The sequence below is a fragment of the Streptopelia decaocto genome (assembly GCF_964273445.1).
Source record: "Streptopelia decaocto genome assembly, chromosome: 11".
In the NCBI taxonomy this organism is placed as follows: Eukaryota; Metazoa; Chordata; class Aves; order Columbiformes; family Columbidae; genus Streptopelia; species Streptopelia decaocto.
In genome coordinates this window covers 16,430,803-16,448,810 of record NC_138666.1, presented here as the reverse complement: position 1 = coordinate 16,448,810, position 18,008 = coordinate 16,430,803, and the positions used below count along the sequence as shown (strand labels likewise).

At 39.4% G+C, this 18,008-nt stretch overlaps 1 protein-coding gene and 1 long non-coding RNA gene across 4 annotated transcripts in view; one reads left to right on the top strand and one right to left on the bottom strand.

Moving 5' to 3' along the window:
- Positions 1–1,823: 1,823 nt before the first annotated feature.
- Positions 1,824–17,888, bottom strand: LOC309444573. 3 transcript variants are annotated; one of them, XR_014185082.1, is made up of 4 exons: positions 17,845–17,888; positions 17,354–17,497; positions 6,710–6,837; positions 1,824–1,931 (listed from the first exon to the last, which is right to left on the bottom strand). It is a non-coding gene; the product is annotated as an uncharacterized lncRNA (long non-coding RNA). The 3 variants fall into 3 exon arrangements; XR_014185083.1 differs by lacking the exons at positions 1,824–1,931; positions 6,710–6,837 and adding an exon at positions 16,834–16,932; XR_014185084.1 differs by lacking the exons at positions 1,824–1,931; positions 6,710–6,837; positions 17,845–17,888 and adding exons at positions 16,834–16,932; positions 17,823–17,836.
- A 43-nt stretch (positions 17,889–17,931) lies between these two features.
- Positions 17,932–18,008, top strand: part of GARRE1 (granule associated Rac and RHOG effector 1) — a 60,685-nt gene continuing 60,608 nt past the window's right edge. Inside the window, exon 1 of the mRNA XM_082062521.1 lies at positions 17,932–17,987. The gene's annotated coding sequence lies outside the window, so the exon portion shown is untranslated. The remainder of the gene's footprint in view (positions 17,988–18,008) is intronic.

Below are 18,008 nucleotides of genomic sequence, written 5' to 3'. Positions count from 1 at the left end.
TAGAGGGTGGAAGAAGATTTGGACCTGGGAGGTTCAGCAGCTGAGACAGCTGTTTCTCTGACAGCTGATAGCTGTCATACCGATGTCCCTCAAGATTAATTCTGAGGCAGCTCTAATGTAGATGGAAGCAATAATGTAGAGTCAAGGCAAAACCTTAAACTAATGGCAGATGGATAGTGTGAGCACAGTGGTGCTGTGCTTCAGCCCTTGCAAAATAACCGGCTGAAACACATTCCCATTCCAAAAAGGCCAAAGGCTATCATAGCGAGGGACAACACCCCTTGGCGCTGAGAAAGGGCATTTTAGTAAAGGATATTCTGTAATTGATGGAGATCAATTTTGTGACCGTTAGGGTACAATGGTGGATTTACCATTTTACAAATGCCAGCGTCTATTAACAACAGCTGCACAATGACCTACTTATGAAGAGACAAGTGAAAATTCCATTTTGGAAGACAGCTGCATAGAAATTAATATTTCCAAATGAATGTGGAGAGCCTAAATACTACTGCCTCAGGCTCTTTCACCAGAAAGGTTAAGTGGCACGTTTAATAGATAATCTGTATGATTAATTTATCAGAAAGAACCAAGTGGCTAATTTCCCCTAATTGAAATTTTTCTGGCATGATAAAAAATTTTCATATATAATTCCACTTCCATTTAAATCCATTGTACTAACTTATTTTATGATATGAAAGCAAACGAAACTACAGCCTTGGATCCTGCTTTCATTTTCCACTAACGAACAAAAATACTTGAGGGGCTGCAGAGAAAGTAGAATGGATCCTTGTGAGGACTGATAATAAGAAATGGGAGCAGAATTTCAAATCCAGTCCCAGGTTTCAAATACAAAAAAAGGAGCCAGATGTGCAGAGTGCTTCACAGCCATCAACATTTGGTTTTAGCTGTGGGAGAGACCTGAATGGACACTCACTACATTGCATTGGGTGGAACAGGGCTCAATCAGATCAGCAAAGAAACGTACTTTTTATGAGATTAGAGCAGGCTTCAGGGAAAAAGCAGACAGCAAGGTCAGGACTGCATGTGTCAATGTACTAATTCTGAAATATTTGAGCTGATCATCTATACCTACATTTTAAAGTATTTGTAGTAAATTTAAGTGCCTTCAATTTTTAAGGAAGGGATGGCTTGCAAGGAGAGCTAATCTTTTTACTCAGGCTGTGATAGTCAGACCCAAGCTCTTCTTCAGATCTGTCACAGAGAGGAAACTTCATGCTAATGACATACAGGAAAAAATTGCTCTGAATTTAACTTTGCTAGGGAAATCAGTTAAACAATTTGAGGGGGAAAAAAGGGTACCTGGCATCTGCAACAGTAGAGGAAGCTTGAAAGGAGGGAAGCAATATGGTCTAACACAGAACAGAGAACAGCAGTTACCCATTTCCTTTGGGCCATGAGATGGTGTGTGTGGAAAATGTCAAATCAATGCCTCAATTATACCCATGTTTTTCTGTCCTGTCATTTTTGTTCCTGGGCTTGTCTTTTCAGAATGCTAAGTCTTTCTTGATGGTCAGGACAGCAATCACAAGTGGTGATTACTTTGTTTAAGGCTCCCACTGCTAATTCTTTCTAAGTTTTATCACTTGTCTACTGGAACTAATTTCTGTATGTAGTAATTGTTTGGTTATAGTAATTGTATGTAGTCCTTGTAAATATTTTGCTTCATTAGATAAAACTAAATTTTGCAATTTGCATGTTTAGGAAACATGGATATTGACGGATCATTTGCAGAGGTATCAGATCTGGAATCCACCGTACAGGTACCTGGCACTCCTGAAACTTGCAGCAGAGCATCTCGGCTTGGCAGTGTTGGAAAAGTGAAGCTCCGCATGGTTCTCTGAGGGTTTCCTGACGAGTCACTGGAACTGGAACTCCACAGTCCTGATTCCACGTCTTGCATCATGCCTTTTCTGTTGGTTAGATTCACAATACACAAACACTTTTTAGCTAGAAAGTAGAACTGTGTTTTTAATGTGCTTTTTATCTGTCGCAAGTTTTGCAGGTTTTAAAATACACACAGAGAAATTTTGCAGATTCCACTCCCTTTTCCCCCCCCCGCCCCGAGGGTGGGGTGGGGCGAATTCCTAAATACTCCCGCTACAGACCTGCCTGGTCTTGGCAGGCCTTGCCCTGGGCAGTAGCGTTAGGTGTGGAATAAGGTCTGAACAATGTGAGCCAGAGTTGGGAGCCAGAAGCCCCTGTCCTGTCCAGCCAGTTCCTTAGCGCAGCAGTACAGGGCAAGTGCCCAGCCAAGGAAACGCGGCCTCCTGGAAGCAGAAAATATTGATAATCTACAGCAAGTCAGTGTGGCAGTTCATCGTCCAAGGCTTTGTAGCAGTTCTTCTCCAGCTTTGCTAAGTGGCTACCAACAGATGGCAATACCGCACCGAGGATTCGGTGTCTGCATGTGGCCCTGAGGACTGCCCCTGTCCTTACTACTGAACTGCGACATGGTTACTACCTTGTTCTGAACTCCTCTCACAATGATGCCACACAAACAGGAACATCACTTGTTTTGATGATTATACTCAGGGGCAGTGCTTCCGAATGCCACCCATCAGGGGTGGCCCATTCAGTAGTTTCACTGAGAGTTCTGTTAATAAGCAACATTTTTGAAAGATGTCACCTTTAAAAAACTGGAGATTTGTCCAAAGTACCAAATTATTTTCTTTCTTTTTTTCTTTCTTTTTTTACATATAAAGCTCAAGTTTCAAAAGTTTAAAATTACAGGTTTTTTTAATAAGGCATCTTTCTCCTTTTAAGAAATATTTATGCATGCCAAACCCCTGTAACACAGGTATCCTAAGAACATAGATTGTACTATGGTGGGAAAAAATAATTTCCAATTGTGTCAGAGGCATGGTCCATAATAAAGATATTTGCTATAAGTTTCTTACTATAACAGATAACTTTTCATCTATGAAAAATGGAGCCACAGTAGAAATGAGTATTAAGCCACCATAGTTTAATGACTTGGCATTCTAAAATGGGTAATGACAGCAAGATTTTAAAACACAGTCAGAAATGGGCTAACTTTCTCATAGACGCAAAATTTATCAAACTAGAGCTTTTTTATATTATATTAGCAATTTCACTAAGTAAAATTATAGTTCTCTGTGATTTAATATATTTATTACTGATCTGGAAAGAAAGCAAAGATCTGAAAAGGGAGCAGCCAAATCTGTAGAAGACAGGTTATTTATATTAACGTTAGAGAGGACTAGAAAGAACTTCAAAAGACACAATTTGACAACATCACATGGGCAGTCTGATGGCAAGCAAAACTCAGTTGAGATAACTACAAAGTATTGTGCTATGGAAGGGAAGAAGAGAAATTATTTATATGAGTCACAGCATTCTAAAAAGGTGTATCAGCTTAGAAGAAAGTCTGAAGTCATGTTTAGCTGTGGTCAAATCAAATAAACAAAATGTTGGGATGCATAAGGAAAGTGATAATGAATAAGTTGAAGAATGTTAGAGGAATCAATATTGATATCTTCATCTGGAAGAAAGTGTAATGATACAGGCTGCAAAGATGTCAATAAAGATGAAATTAAAACAAGGATGAGAAGAATGACCTGGGCCTGGGAAAAGGCAAACTGAAAGATGTTTGGTTAGAATGAATCAGGCCTAAAAGGCCTGTGATAAGAAAACATAAAAGTATTAATATTACAAAAAAGGTAGATTTTGAACTTCAGTTCTTGCTGTCTTGTAGCAGGAAAACAAGAGGAAATTTGTTGTGAAATGTAAAAATAACAACAATTAAATAAGCATGTAATTATATTACAAAACTAATTGTTAAGGGAAATAACTGAGACCAACATTTTCACAAGATTCAAAAAGAGATTTAGTGGTTAAATTGTTGCCAGTAATATTTGAAAGTAGTGATTTCTTTGAGTAAAAAAATGTGGGAGGTATATGAAAATGCCACGCTTCAGGTTTTTACCATTCGAAACAGATTTAAGATCATGTTGAGATCTAACATGTACGGCAGATTATTCATTACCTATGAGTCTTCTGCACTTTTCTTCAAATCATCTGCTGATGGCTTCAGTTGGAAACAAGACATTAGGCTAAATGTATAATAGCCGAACAATTCCTATACCCACACTGCACAAAATTTCGATTGAGAGTTGTATTCTGTAGTGATCATACTTTTTAATTACACTGAAATCACAAATAGATTTCAGGAAACCTGTGTAGAGATGCATTTTGATGGACCTGACAGTGGCTTCCTAATTTGCTTATAATTTACTCTAGTTATAGCAGGCAACTTTCTGGGGAAAGAAAAAAAAGTGATGCAAACCTTACCCTCCTACAGAATAGCCAACAGGGTCTCTGTTCTTTCCTTGAATATGCAACTGCTGCAAATCCTCAAGAACTCTGCCTGGCTCCTTAGCCATTGTATTTGGGCTCCCACGTGTCCTACACAAACCTTCAGGCTGCATTAACATGCTGCTCTGGGTACCACTGAAGTTGTTCACAGCCTCTCCCAAAATTGTTCCTGCGCCTTTTGGGCTAACTTGATGAAGGATCCACGGAGACGACTATTGCATAAGCAGATAATATCTGTAAATACCGGACAGGGAATACACATATGAGAGAACCCCAGTCTCATCCTTTCTGAAGAACCTAATATTTCCGTGCTTCAGTTATCAGCCCACAAAATGACTGTAATGCTAACACTTTACATGAATGGTAACTAGTTAATTAACATTTCTTAGAGTCCTGCAACCTCAGATTAATAATGCTCTGGAGTATAAAGACATAATATTATTTTGTTGAGCATTTGTCATTTAAAAAGCTCTGTGCCTAAAGCTTTAATCAAACTCTGTATGATGAGAGCTATTTCCTTTTGTCACATATGGGTCTCTTGTCTCCGCTAAGATGTAGTTAAACTATGTATTTCTTTTGAGAGGAGCACTGGTACTGCTGTCTGTAATGATCATGCAAGGCAAACCCAACAGTAGAATCCTACACTTGAAAGAGGGGTATAGTTGTTTTAAGAGTTATTTTTAGAGCTGTTTCCTGAATTTACAAATTGTGACACTATATCACTTCTATTAGCACAGGAAAAAAATCTCCTCTTCATTTAACTATTGTTTTGCTAAAGCTACCAAGTCACAGTGTCTCTAAAATGTCCTGTTTCTAACAAAGACCACTATCTTTTGTTACATGAAACCATTACTAGCTACCAGATTTAAATCTCTTTTGGTAGCATAGGAATCCATCTTAGGTATGGTTTCTCTGTATGCAATGGATTTTAACAAGGCAGGAAATTTTTTTCTAATATACTGTTATGTCAAATACTATAGAAAGCAAGGCTGTTCTTTTGAAAAATGAGCAAAGAACTATGAATTTTCAGTCATGTCCACTGCTACAGCAATCAGAGCTCTTACTGGTGGTCAAGAACTACGCTGGTTGTCATCACAGTATCACACAGTATGTTTGGGATTGGAAGGGACATCAAAAGATCATCTAGTCCAATCCCCCACCTCAGTGGTAATCTCAAGAGTCAATATGGGTAGAGAAAAGGAAGGAAATAAAGGCTGGTTTAATTAACAGAACTTTGTTTCTAGAAGAACCAGCAACTTCTAAAACCAGATAATAAAAATCCCCCACACTTACTTGAATGGTATAAAAATCACTTGAGATATATGTATGTGTGACCTGAGGCTAAAATTTCATGGTCAAGTGGCAATTGTGCCATAAAAATTAATATAGGAACACAACTGAAAATGCGGAGATGCTCGTGACTTCAATGGCAATAAAATCAGGCCCAATTCAATAGCCGTGTCCAAGCTGCAGATGACGTCATGGAGCATCAGATTGCTTACTTGGACTCCAGTTAGTGTCATGCAAAAATCTTTCTCTTTTTGCAAAAGACCTCTGGTGAAAAAGATAATACACAGCAGAAGATTGCTATTCAAGCCTCACCGTCTGGCCGAGCAGATAGTGTCAAGAACATCACTGCATCTGCAGTGCGAGAAGCGGCAAAGTCCGAGGCTGAGGGCATGGTGGGACCGTCCCTTTCAAAAGCAGCTGAGGTTCCTGCCCCATCAGACGGAGCCCACGGCCGTGGGCTGTGATCATCCAGGCTCCAGGGGCTGCACAAAAGCAGCTCTGAGTACACGTATTCTTTTCGTGTATCCTGGGAAGCCAACTGTATGCAGAAAGCATTTTCTGCTTTTTTTTGTGTAATCAATACTGACAGGTAAATTCATTCTGAAGTATTTTTAGACATTACGTATGAACTTCACCCGGTCTCTTGCAATTCAGTGTTTCTTCCCCTTTACAAGCAGAGAAGCTGAAATAAGATTTTTACCCTGAAAGCTGACTGGAAGAACAACAATGATGCTTCCTCTGATTTTTATATTACAATCAGTTTACAACTTCAATAAAGATCTATCTATTTACTAGTTGTCAGCATTGCCCATTTAATATCAAAAGTTACTGTTGCTGAGTTCAATATGAAAATTAATAGAAATTCAGGAAGCACAATTAATAATTCTGTTAATGATGCAATGGCCAGGAAGCTTACTCTGTCATAACTGCATTAGTGGTGTCACACTACCGAGACAAACTAGCAGGAAAAATACTCATCTCAAAAGAAAGCAAGCGGATTTATTTTTTCCTGTAGGAGAAAAGCAAAGTTGTTAAATTATGTATACTTTTTGACTATACTCACAGTAAAAGCACTTGCCAAGTTCAGAGAGGAAATCACTGCACAAGCCTGGTTTGCAGGTCTGTGATCCAGCCAGCGTTGTCTCTTGTTTTTGTAAGGTGAGCCAATCAGTTAAGTGAAGTATGGTTTCACTGAAAACAATGGGAAATTAATTTTAATATTAGTGGAATCATGTCAGTTCCCATAACTATTGCTTTTCCAGGTAATTGTTATATTTATTATAAATTATATTAGCATTAATTAATATAATTGTGTGTAATTATAGTTATCTAAATATTACATATTGTACTTATTTTGCACATATACTATACAATAGAGAGGAAAGATCTTTAAACATACTCTTTAGAGAAAATGCTACATATTTCCAGGTTAAAAGTACTTTCCACAATGGAAATGGTTTGATATTTAAGTTACTTTGCTTTCTAGAAAAACACATTTTTGCACTCATAGGGTCTGATCTGCTCCTGCTAAGTTTAACACAAAGGCTGCCGCTCATCTTAAAAGCATCAGAACCAAGATCTCAGATGTATCAGGTGTCCAACTCATTTCACCAGGGGCCACACCAGCCTCACGGTTGCCCTCAAAGGGCCGAATGTAATTTTAGGACTGTATAAATGAAACTAGTCCTATACTACTCCGGTGAAAATAAGTTGGACACCCCTGGAATATATTATTTACAATATGTTTACTACTTTAAATGTTTATCTTTGCTGCAGTGAAAAGCATACACATCTGATGATTGGGAATCTGCAGTATCAAATAGGAGGTGACTTCAACTGTTTTGGTGATATGCATATTAATTCAAAGTTCTGGCAAATTCCCTAGGTGTGATTTTTGCCTTGTAAGTCGGGTCCCTAACGGGAAGCAAAGACGGCTTTAAAGTACCGCCCACATGTAGGAATTCTTGGCAGCTGACCCACTAAAGCGGGGTTGTGAGCCTTGTGCTTTGCGCCGCTATCAGTTCTGCGCCTGGTTTCCTTCCTCCCTCCCAGTGGGGCTCCTGCTGGGAACGCACCGCACGTCGCTGGAGTGAGCGGGGATGTGCCAGTCTGCGTCTGCTACAAAGCAGCCTAAAAATAAACCCCAATTGGACAATGCCGCTTGGTGTGCGGCAGCACATAGTCTAGTAACGCAAACCAGGCTGTCAGCAAAGATAAATGATTGTTCAGCTACATGCCAAACAAATCTCGGGGTCTTAAAAAAAAAACAGAAACCATCCTTTGATATGCATTTATAAAGTTAATCGCTCAAGATTTATTATCATTGCAATTTAATGAATCTGCATAATGAGACTGTCTCATCAAAATTTACTATTAATATTTTAAGAAATCAGCCCATCCTACAGCTTATTTCAGTTCAAGGAAGTTCTCTGGTAATGTAGATTTTGTTTTAGAGGATGTCTACCCTTCAAGTTGACATTTTTTTCCTGTGCATATCAGATGAGCCCAATTCTTTTGCCAGTATCTCTCTTTGATATCCCAGTTCTTTAGACTGAATCTTTTCAAAATGATCTACATGTTAAGATTGTTCTTTCTACAGATTCTGTTTGAAATACCTGCCTGTAGTTTTTTGCTTGTGCATGTTATCAGGCTCCTTGAATTTTAACAGGTATGGTCATACAGAATGCATTAATTACTACGATGCAAATAATTGCAGGCTCTTAAATTACAGATACAACTTTGTGCCTCATCCTTCCTGCTACCATACAGTTTTGCAGAGCGAAAGCTCTCCAGATCTTTCGCGTTTTTGAGGTTTTCAAATTTCTATTGAATTGGATTTTGAGGATATTTACAAATGTTATTCTTAATTCATAAATTGCTGACCTTGAAACAAAAGCCCACATTTATTTTATGTTAAATGGGAGTGCAATTAGACACAGAATGGAATCAGGTTAATGGCAGGTCCTGGGCCTTCAATGAGATGTGTGTAAATGGATCTCATTGCAAGATCAGAGCCATGATTTTTAAAATCATTAAGTAAAAACATTACCAAGGCTGACAGGCTTTAAACATGTTTTGTAACTGCTACTATAGTTACAGCTGGAAATCCCCAAATTACATATATAGATGTACAGCTGGAACAATGAGCTTTACAAAGATTTCTGTTTATATATTTTCAGAAGAATGATTACACACTCTTAAAAACACAGGGTATAAAACCACTACAGATTGACCTTCATTCTTATTATGTACTGTGCTGGTTTGCCAATTCCACATGCACAAAACCATGAGAGAGTGTGTCCCAAAGTATTATGAGCTGGATTTTCCCAGGAAACCACGAGTCCGAGAATTGTGAGACAAAGCAAAACATGAAGTTGCACAGAACTTGCAATCAGAAGGCCAAAATTAGCAACGCTGAAGACTATCAATATGTCATTTAATCCATACGAGGAGAAAAACACAACTCCTGTCAGGGACAAATGTGTCTAATTCCCAAATCCTACTCTTCCGAAACCATCATTGGGGTCACCCTGCGTACATAGCCGAGGGTTTCTTAGTTAGAACAGGGGTCAAGCTCACATGTTTGTGGGCAATTATTCCAGGAAATAGCAAAGCCTGTTAGCTCAACAACTCTACAGACTATTTGTGCTCTAGAGGGAATATTGAGTAGATTGAGGGATAGATGTGCATGTTATACATTCTAATTTAAGAGCACAATAATAGAAGTTTTGAACTACTCCTATGATTATTGTCTGATACAGTCTTTCTGACAGGGCAGAATTGTCTCCAACATTGTACAGAAGAGAAAACATTTAGATCTGCATCGTGTCCCTGACACAGAGTACTATTTATAAGCCCTGATGCTATTGCAGTTTATTCGCCATCTTCTATTTGTAGCCTTTGGTATGGTGAAAACCAAAGATAAATATGACAAATCAAGTCTGCGTATTTTTATCATATAAATATTTGCAAAAGTAGGCAATTAATTTATTTTTCACAATATCTATGGCAAAAATTAAATAGAAGACAAATATGTGTATGTACCTGTGCAGGTACACATGCATTTCTTGGCATGTTTTAAGGTAATCTTTGACCTGGATAAAAACTGATTACAGCTAGTGTTAGTGAAATATCAAAAATGATAGAGTTACCATTCTATACTACCTTTTTCATATTGAGACAGAATGTTTTTATCTTACTTAGAGGAAGCTAAACATAAGCTACTTTATTGTGATAAATTCAGAATAGGTTCCCTTAGTAATTAGTTCCCTTACTAATTAGTTTTTTCGTTGCTATATGACTGTGCATTTCAATCTCTTTTCTTCTGCTTTTTCTTTTATGCTAAACTGAGCATCTGTCAAGTACATCAGCAGGTATGAAATATCCTCCCATTAAAAAGGAAAAAGGGTATACTCCGTATCCTATTATTTACTGCTGTGTCATCTTCCACCTCGTGGAATTACAGAGATTGTTGAGCTGTATATACAGTGTGTTGACCCTGAATACCATTAGCAAAGCTTAACTTTGAAAGATCTATATCTATATAAGTCTTGGAATTCCAAAAGAAAACTAACATCTGCAAAATCCAACAACAGAAAACAACTGATGTATATAATTTGTATGACCTATAGATTGTTTTACTACTCTGTTATCTTTAGTAACTGGTAGCTTGATGTTGTGTGTCTAAAAGCATCTGAAGTTTATATATTTGGGTTATAGTATCTTGATTCAAGCGTGTGAAATTAAAAAAAGAAACGCACCTGTGGGTACTGTTTATCTGCTTCTTTGAATGACCTAGCAGTGCCTGCACAAAGCTGAAAGTGTTTCTTCCCCTCAAACGTCAGCTGTGAGTTGCTACCACAGGGCTGTTGTCTCGTGGTCCCTCGTGCTAACAGACACAACAACTTACACCAGAGTTGCACCCCGCATATGCGCAGTTCTTGTGGGACCCACATTTTGTTTCCTGCCTCTCAGACCAGCGAGAACTGTGATCCAACAGTGTGATATTGACTTTGTAGCTTTTTATACCTCCTTTTACAATACTGCAATTGATTAGATGTCATGCAAAAGAGCTGCGAACCACAACTATCAATTTCAAAAAAGCTGCACGCAGTTTTTATCAATGACAGATGAATTGGGACCTTTGGAGCCAAACCATAGTAGAGAGGTTTGCATGTGCCTCTTGAAACAAGGAGGATGTAGAAATTGAGACAGGAGTTGCAGAGAGTACCTTTAATGAGTTCACTCAGACATAAAGGGCATCTTTCTGCTTTAGATGCCCTGGTGCATTTGGAACATCGTGAAGGATCTAAAATTATTGTGGGATGCCAGATAAATAACTTCAGGTAGCCCTTAAACTTCAAGCAAATGAATACCCAACTGAGGAACTTTTGGGCTGGGAAAAGGACATCAGTAGAGTGAACGACAAACACTGTGAGACCTGCTCCTGCATTCTCAGCACGTGTCCAGCATCCAGGGTATTTGCATCTAATAACACAGGCAGTTGTGTACTGTTTCACCTGAGGAAGTTTAAAAAGCAAGCAAGCAAACAAAAAAACCCCACTGGGCGCTGTATCACCACCTTTAACTTAGCAATGAGGAGAGTAAGCTACTCAAACACGATGTCAGATTTATCAGAGAGAACCAGGCCCAGGTGATGGACCACAATGCAAGCAAACCAAATACACTCCTGGCTGCAGTTACAGAGAGGGTATGAAAGCACTAGAAGCTGACTAAACAAATCAAGAACCTGAAACCGGCCAGTGAGGTCAGCAATGCTGGCGTTCTTGTTGGAGCCAGAGGAAAATGGTACTCAGCCAACCAAGCCTTGCTATCTGCACTGGGCCCTTGGAAAGCAGACGAGATGGGGTTGCCAAGCTTTAGTAGATAAATCCCACTCTTCTCTGTCAACATCCTGAATATCTTCTCAAGCATAGAACAGACAGGTGGCCAAAGCTCCGTCATGGCCAGACTAGCTCATAGGCATCTCACATTTCATGATGTCACCGGCAGACCTGGACTGGCTGGGACAGGACACCCAGAAGAGGCTCCGTATTGAGGGGTTTAGCAAGAGTCATTTCTGAAGGAAATGTCTCATATTTCGTCGTTTCTGAGAAATGCCTCCCTATAAATGGATTACTTAAATCCCAATCCGGGCCTTTGAGTATTTCTGTCATTAATGAAGAAATGCTAGAGAAAAGAGTAGTTCATTCACCTGTCATGCCTGCATCAGATCACAGCTTTATCTACTACACTTTTCTGTAATTTAGCAAAATTTCAGCCATGAGGTATTGGACTACATGTTTCTCTGTTATTTTCCTGTTCAACCTACTTTCATAATTCCATGTTTTCCATCACAAAAATACTCCTTATTTGGTAGTTTTCCACAATACAATAATCTGTATAGGCAAAAGGTAATAACAGTACCACTAAGGCAGCTGGAATTAAGTCGCCTTTGTTACAGTGACCTAACAAAAACTAAGGCAAATGCAATAGCATTCGGTCCCCTGTTCAGTCCTCCTGCCACGATCCTGTATTGCAGGAATTACCACATGGAAATTCTTTAAAACTACCATTTAGGTGTCTTTCTAGACCACCTTAAATATGTATATATATTTATAAACATGTAGAATTTTTGTGTATTTATATAAACATAAGTTAAAATAAATAATCTAAAATTCACCATTCATATGGTAACATGTTTTCTATAGATTTATAAAATAAGAATTATGTGTCCAATATAAGACACTTCCTAAGAAAGTCAAATTCTGTTATCTGAAACATACATAACACTATATTGCAATCATTTGTACGAGGTCAGACAAACAAAACATAATTTGGCAAGTAGCCTCCAATTTCAAACATTTAGTAGAAGGCATACTATTTTCTATACCTGTTTATAAATGTTCCAGAATTAATTCTAAATTGGGTTTCACTACTTCTTAAGTAGTGTTTAGACTCTGTTATATTAGAAGCCCTAACTACCATGTTCATAAGTTGGGTCAGTTACATAGAACTACATTTTACTCTTAGTCACAACCTTACAATGGAATATACTTAAATGCCATATTCATTTCTAAGTTTAAAAAAAAAAAGTCGATTTAGTTCTCATTCACACATTTACAGCACGTCTGTTTTATAACAATTTTCTAAGATCTAGTATTACCAAATGTCAACAACAGTTCTTTCTGTCTCACAGATATTCTCTCAACAGCTCCATATTTGCTGCATACTTCGAACAGTTTCAAACCAACTACTAATGGGTAACTAATTATGAATTCATAATCACTTGCTACTCACTGGAGTAAATTTTTTAAATATAAAAACTTCTCGAGTATTTAGATGGCCATGTAAACTTCTTTACCACAGCTGGCTAAGAAGGACATTCTTGTGGTTTTGCAAGCTGATTCCTTTTTGTGGAAGTTTTTAAGAAAACAAGCAAAATGAGATCCCAGACATCTGAATCACCAGACTTTCAAAAAAAAATTATACATGTGTTTAAGTAGTTGACTTCCCGAAACAAAAACTTTAAATGCCAGTGACCGTTTAGTGCATGTAGTTGGGAGTACTCCATTCTGCACCCATCTAGCTGGCTGCAACAGGCAAAGGTTTTATTTCAGAGTCTAGTCCTTCATTTCAGCACAACTGGAAGACACTTTTTTTAAAGCAGAACAGCAATTTAGGAACAAACGCATCTTCTCCTTCATCTCTGGACTAGGGACAGTGACCTTAAAAATATCTAAAATTCTTCCAGTGCCTGTAAACAAAAATGGACTGCAGGCAGCCATGATCGTCTGTCACTCTTACCAAACATTCTTACTTGTTGGCTACTTTTTGGAAAGGTTATTTGCTATCAATCAAGTGACAAGTTCTGCTTATAATAATGGTAATGACATCAGACCCGTAGAAGAGAAGATTAGTGTGGGGAGTCTAAATATATAAACTAGAAGGTCATGGGACTCATCCAATGCCAATTGAAGTCAATGGCCTCCATTCACTTTGATCAAAACTGGACCGATCCATGCAGGATTAAGAGATTTATGTATATATGCATACATACATATATATATTTTTTTCTCAATAGCCAGTATCATTGGCTTGCAGCCTAGGATTTTTTAAGGTGACCTGGATCTTTGATTTGTCTGACAAAAAAAGGCAATTGTCCCTATTTTTATTTTTAGGTGACCATATATAATGAGTCATGTTCACTCTTTCCAAAGTGGGACTTGCCCTGTTGAGGTAACGGGCAAGAATTTTTCCAAACAGCAGGCTGGGGGCTCTAACCACGTACTTCTTTGCCATTTGGTAGTGTTTACAAAGGAGCTGGGCAGGAAGCCAATTCTCATTTTAAGCCTCAGGTTGGACACAATGGTCGGTCAGTGTACTGAGGGGTATAAAGCCTAGGTCAGCAGCTTTCCTGTCAGGCAGCAAATAACTAAATTTCACTTGTCTGAAATAGGATTTTCGTTGTCCAGGGCTGCAGGACAAAAGGACTGTTCTCACCCTGACAGCTGGAATGGATGATTTGTGAAAAGTATTTTTAGAAGTCTTATTTGCCTAGATGTATGCCTGCATTGTCAAACATTCCAACAGCAAGAGCGAGTTAGGCTATGAGCCCCGAGAACTGCAACATAATGTACAAACTGTATAACATACCTAGATCTAAACCTGCATTTTCATTACTTCTCCAACTGCAAATATACAGTCCAAACATTAATGCAACACTACTGCTGTTCTTCCTGTACTTCAACATACCATCACTACAGCATTCACGGCAATTAGTAACCACAGAGGGAAAATCACTGCTGATACAATAGGGCATCAGTGATCAAGTCTGTTTTCCAAAATTGCCCTGGTTTTCCCCACATTTCCTTTTCTTAAATGTATCTCTATCTGATTAACAGAAACAACAACCTCTTGTAAATTAGCTTTTTCCTTCAACAAGACAACCCACTCTTGTGGGATTTCAGTACTTACATTTATCCTCCTAATCTGATCCCACACTTTGCTGATACTCATATCCTTATTAAAATTTGCACAGGCTATTGTGCCAGTGCTGCTTTTTTTATAGCCCATGACATCAACATGCACTCATAACACATTTCAAAGCTGGTTTCCTCTCTCTCTAAACAACATTGTTACACTCCTTGTTTAAACTGCGCACTGATTTCCTTCCCTTCACATGTGAGGGAGGCCTTGGAAAGCACTTTCCACATATATGCAACATTGACAGGAAAATCATAACTATAACTGCATACATCTATGCTGATTCACATATGACTTTACTAAATAGTTAATCATACTACCATCTTTCAAAACATTCAGAATTCACAAAATGAAAAAATAGAATATTCAGTATAAATATAGCATTTTAAGCATTCAGGAAAACAATGTTAAGGTATGATGTCACAATAGATATCTACACTACATATTTTCTAGTCCTTAAGAGTTTCGTCTTTATTCTGCATTGGTTATTATGCACTTCAGCTGAATTGAATGTTTTCATACTCGCTTCATATTAAGAAGTGTGAACTTCCTATTTATTTCTCAGTCAGTCTTAAATTCCTGCCATCTGGTTAAGACATATTAGCTTTAAAACTAGGATCTTACCAGCCTTCTGTGCCTTTATGCTCTTAAACTATAAACTTCATTTGTAATACATTTCAAATTAAATGTCTGATCTTTAGAGACAGTTACGTGTTACAAGTTGTTATAGACTGTAAAAAGGTGATAATAATGTATAACTCCACTGTTAGTGTTGACAGAACCGAATTCTGCACAGATCCACTGAATACAATTAACTCACTAGGGTAACAAAATACAGAGCAGATTTGGAGACCTCCCGATAGTGTTAAAGAACATGTTCATGCATTGTGTCAAACTGGAAGATGAGGTCTGTAGAACAAATTTCTGCCTGTAAATACAATACGTTTTAGTCAGCGTGGCTTATGTAGTTTTGGGAACTACTGGTGAAACTGCATGTTGGTAAAACATACTGCACTATTAGAAAAAGTTCTGGTGGATGGCCATCAGCTAGCGTGATAGAATTTGCCAGCTGTTATCAGAGCAGGAGACTTGTAATCCCATGAGCACCATATCAGGCTCTTCATATGACCCAGAATTTCAAGGCACCTGCCTTGGAGAGCAGAACAGTTTGCAGGTGAGAAGCATCAACAGCTCACCAGGGGTTCTAGATTTAGTTTTGGACAGGCCTGGACATGCAACCAGACTCCAGTGTGAGTGGTAATGTTTGCCCAACTCCTGATGGTTTGCTTCTTCCTGCAACAGTGCCCGGCGCTGCTCTGCACTGGCTGTGACACAACCTCAGCACACCAGCAACACTTGAGCTGTGGGACCACGGCTTGCAGCCAAAAACCTCCAGACAGGCCAACCTGCTTCCTAAGGGCAGGAAACACAAGTATCCCTAAAAACGTGTCTGTTTGTGTGTGTTTATCTTTCTCCCTTCATTCTTTAAAAACAAACAAAAAAAACCCCCAAACCCAAACAACACAAAACCAGGAGGTATTTTGTGGGGGTTTTTTAAATTACTTTTAAGGTGTAGCCTCAGTATGTGGCCTGGGAGGAATGAAAATGCATCCCAGTACTTTCTTCTCTCTTTCCATTCCTCTTCAGCTATTTCCAACTTCCTTTACTCTCAGTTTTTGCACTTAATACCTATACTTCCAGCCAAAAACTTGTTGAAACCCCGAGTCTTTTTAATATATATTTTTTTTTAAATTGATGTTTCATCTACCATTTAGTTAAAAGAAAAAAAAAAAAAGGTACCTTCTCCAGCCCTTTATTGCTATCTTGTAGTACAAAGAATACTCCAACACCCCTCTCTCTTGAAGGAGCCAACAATATGACAGCCTTCTGTTCCCTTGTGTGCTTTCCAAGTATTTCCCAGGTATCTCTTAATTTGAGGACTAAATTTGCTAGGGTGAGACACGCTTAGTAGACATGCAAGAATCAGAAAAGTTTGGAGGGAACACACTGATGAGAAGCCCAGTCTGCCAGCAACCATCTGTTACGGAGAAGGAAACAAAGGCACAGATTGCTCCTAGGCAGCTCCCCACAGACACTACTTGAGGACTATTTCTAGCTTGTGGCTAGAAGGTGTCGAATAAATTGACAATTTCACTTCTTCCCACAGAGTTTCCTGATTAGCAGCACTGAAACTGGTGGAAATTACTGTTATCTTCACTTTATTAGTATCATATCCAAGTGTGTGGGTTTGTTTTTTTGGGGCGGAGGAGGGAATTTGAACCAGCTGACTGGATGCTCACCCTGCAGACAAAATTTTTGCTTATATATTACAACAATTTTTAACTGCTCTCCAAATATTACACATTACCTTATTTTCTAACTTCTACCAGACATTTCTGTATGTTATTAAATGCTTGTTCCATTTCAAATACAAGATTCTAAAAAAGCCTTGGAAATAAAAAATAATCAGTTTCTACTAAGAAAGACAGGATTAACAGAAGACTATTTTGATAGAAATAGGATTTGAAAATACATTGTATTGCACAGCAAACTTTTCTGTATAAAATCTGCATTAAGCCTTAGAAATAATAACAAACCAGTTTAAATTCACATAGCAAAGCCATCATGGACCAGGCCTGTTTCTGAACAATTCCTGACGTTGGCAGCACCACGACAATTATGTCCAAGGGATCAATCTGAGATAATTTTTGTGCATTTTTACCTAATTCCCAAATAAATCCATTTAGCAGCGGTGCTGAATTCTGCAGTTTCTCCAGCTACTGATTTTGAGCGGAAGAGGAATAACTTTGCAGGTGTCACCAGCCATCTCCATCACAAATGGCTCTACTGAGGTAGGGCACTGCATCTGTCCGCAAAACAACAGAATGAGAAACCTCTTTATTTTCAGCACATATAAAATATTCGCTGATTGTTTTGTTTCCCTTTTCTTCTGCCTGTCCGTCCCGCACCCTCGTTCCCCGCACCCCCCGCAGCCGGGGCCCGCTCCTGGCGGCCCCTGTCAGCTCCGCACCGGGACAACCCCGCCGCCCCTCTCCCCACCTCACCTCCCGTCGCCCCCGCGGCCCCGGCCCACCCCGTCCTAGGGACGCCCGGTGCCACGGCCGCCCACCCTCTCCTTCTCCTTCTCCTCCCCGTCGCCCCCCGCCCGCCGCGCACCGCCCGTCCCTCACCCCTCAGCCGCCCGCCGCCCGCCCTCTCCCGCCTTCCCCTTCCCGCTGTCACTCGCGGCTCCGCCCGCCCCCTGGCCCGGCCCCTCCCCGGCGCCCGGCGGAGGAGCCGCCGTTTCCGGAGTACACAGAGCGGGGCTGGCGGCGCGGCGGGGCTGTCGCGGGCAGGTGAGTGAGCGCGGCCGCCGA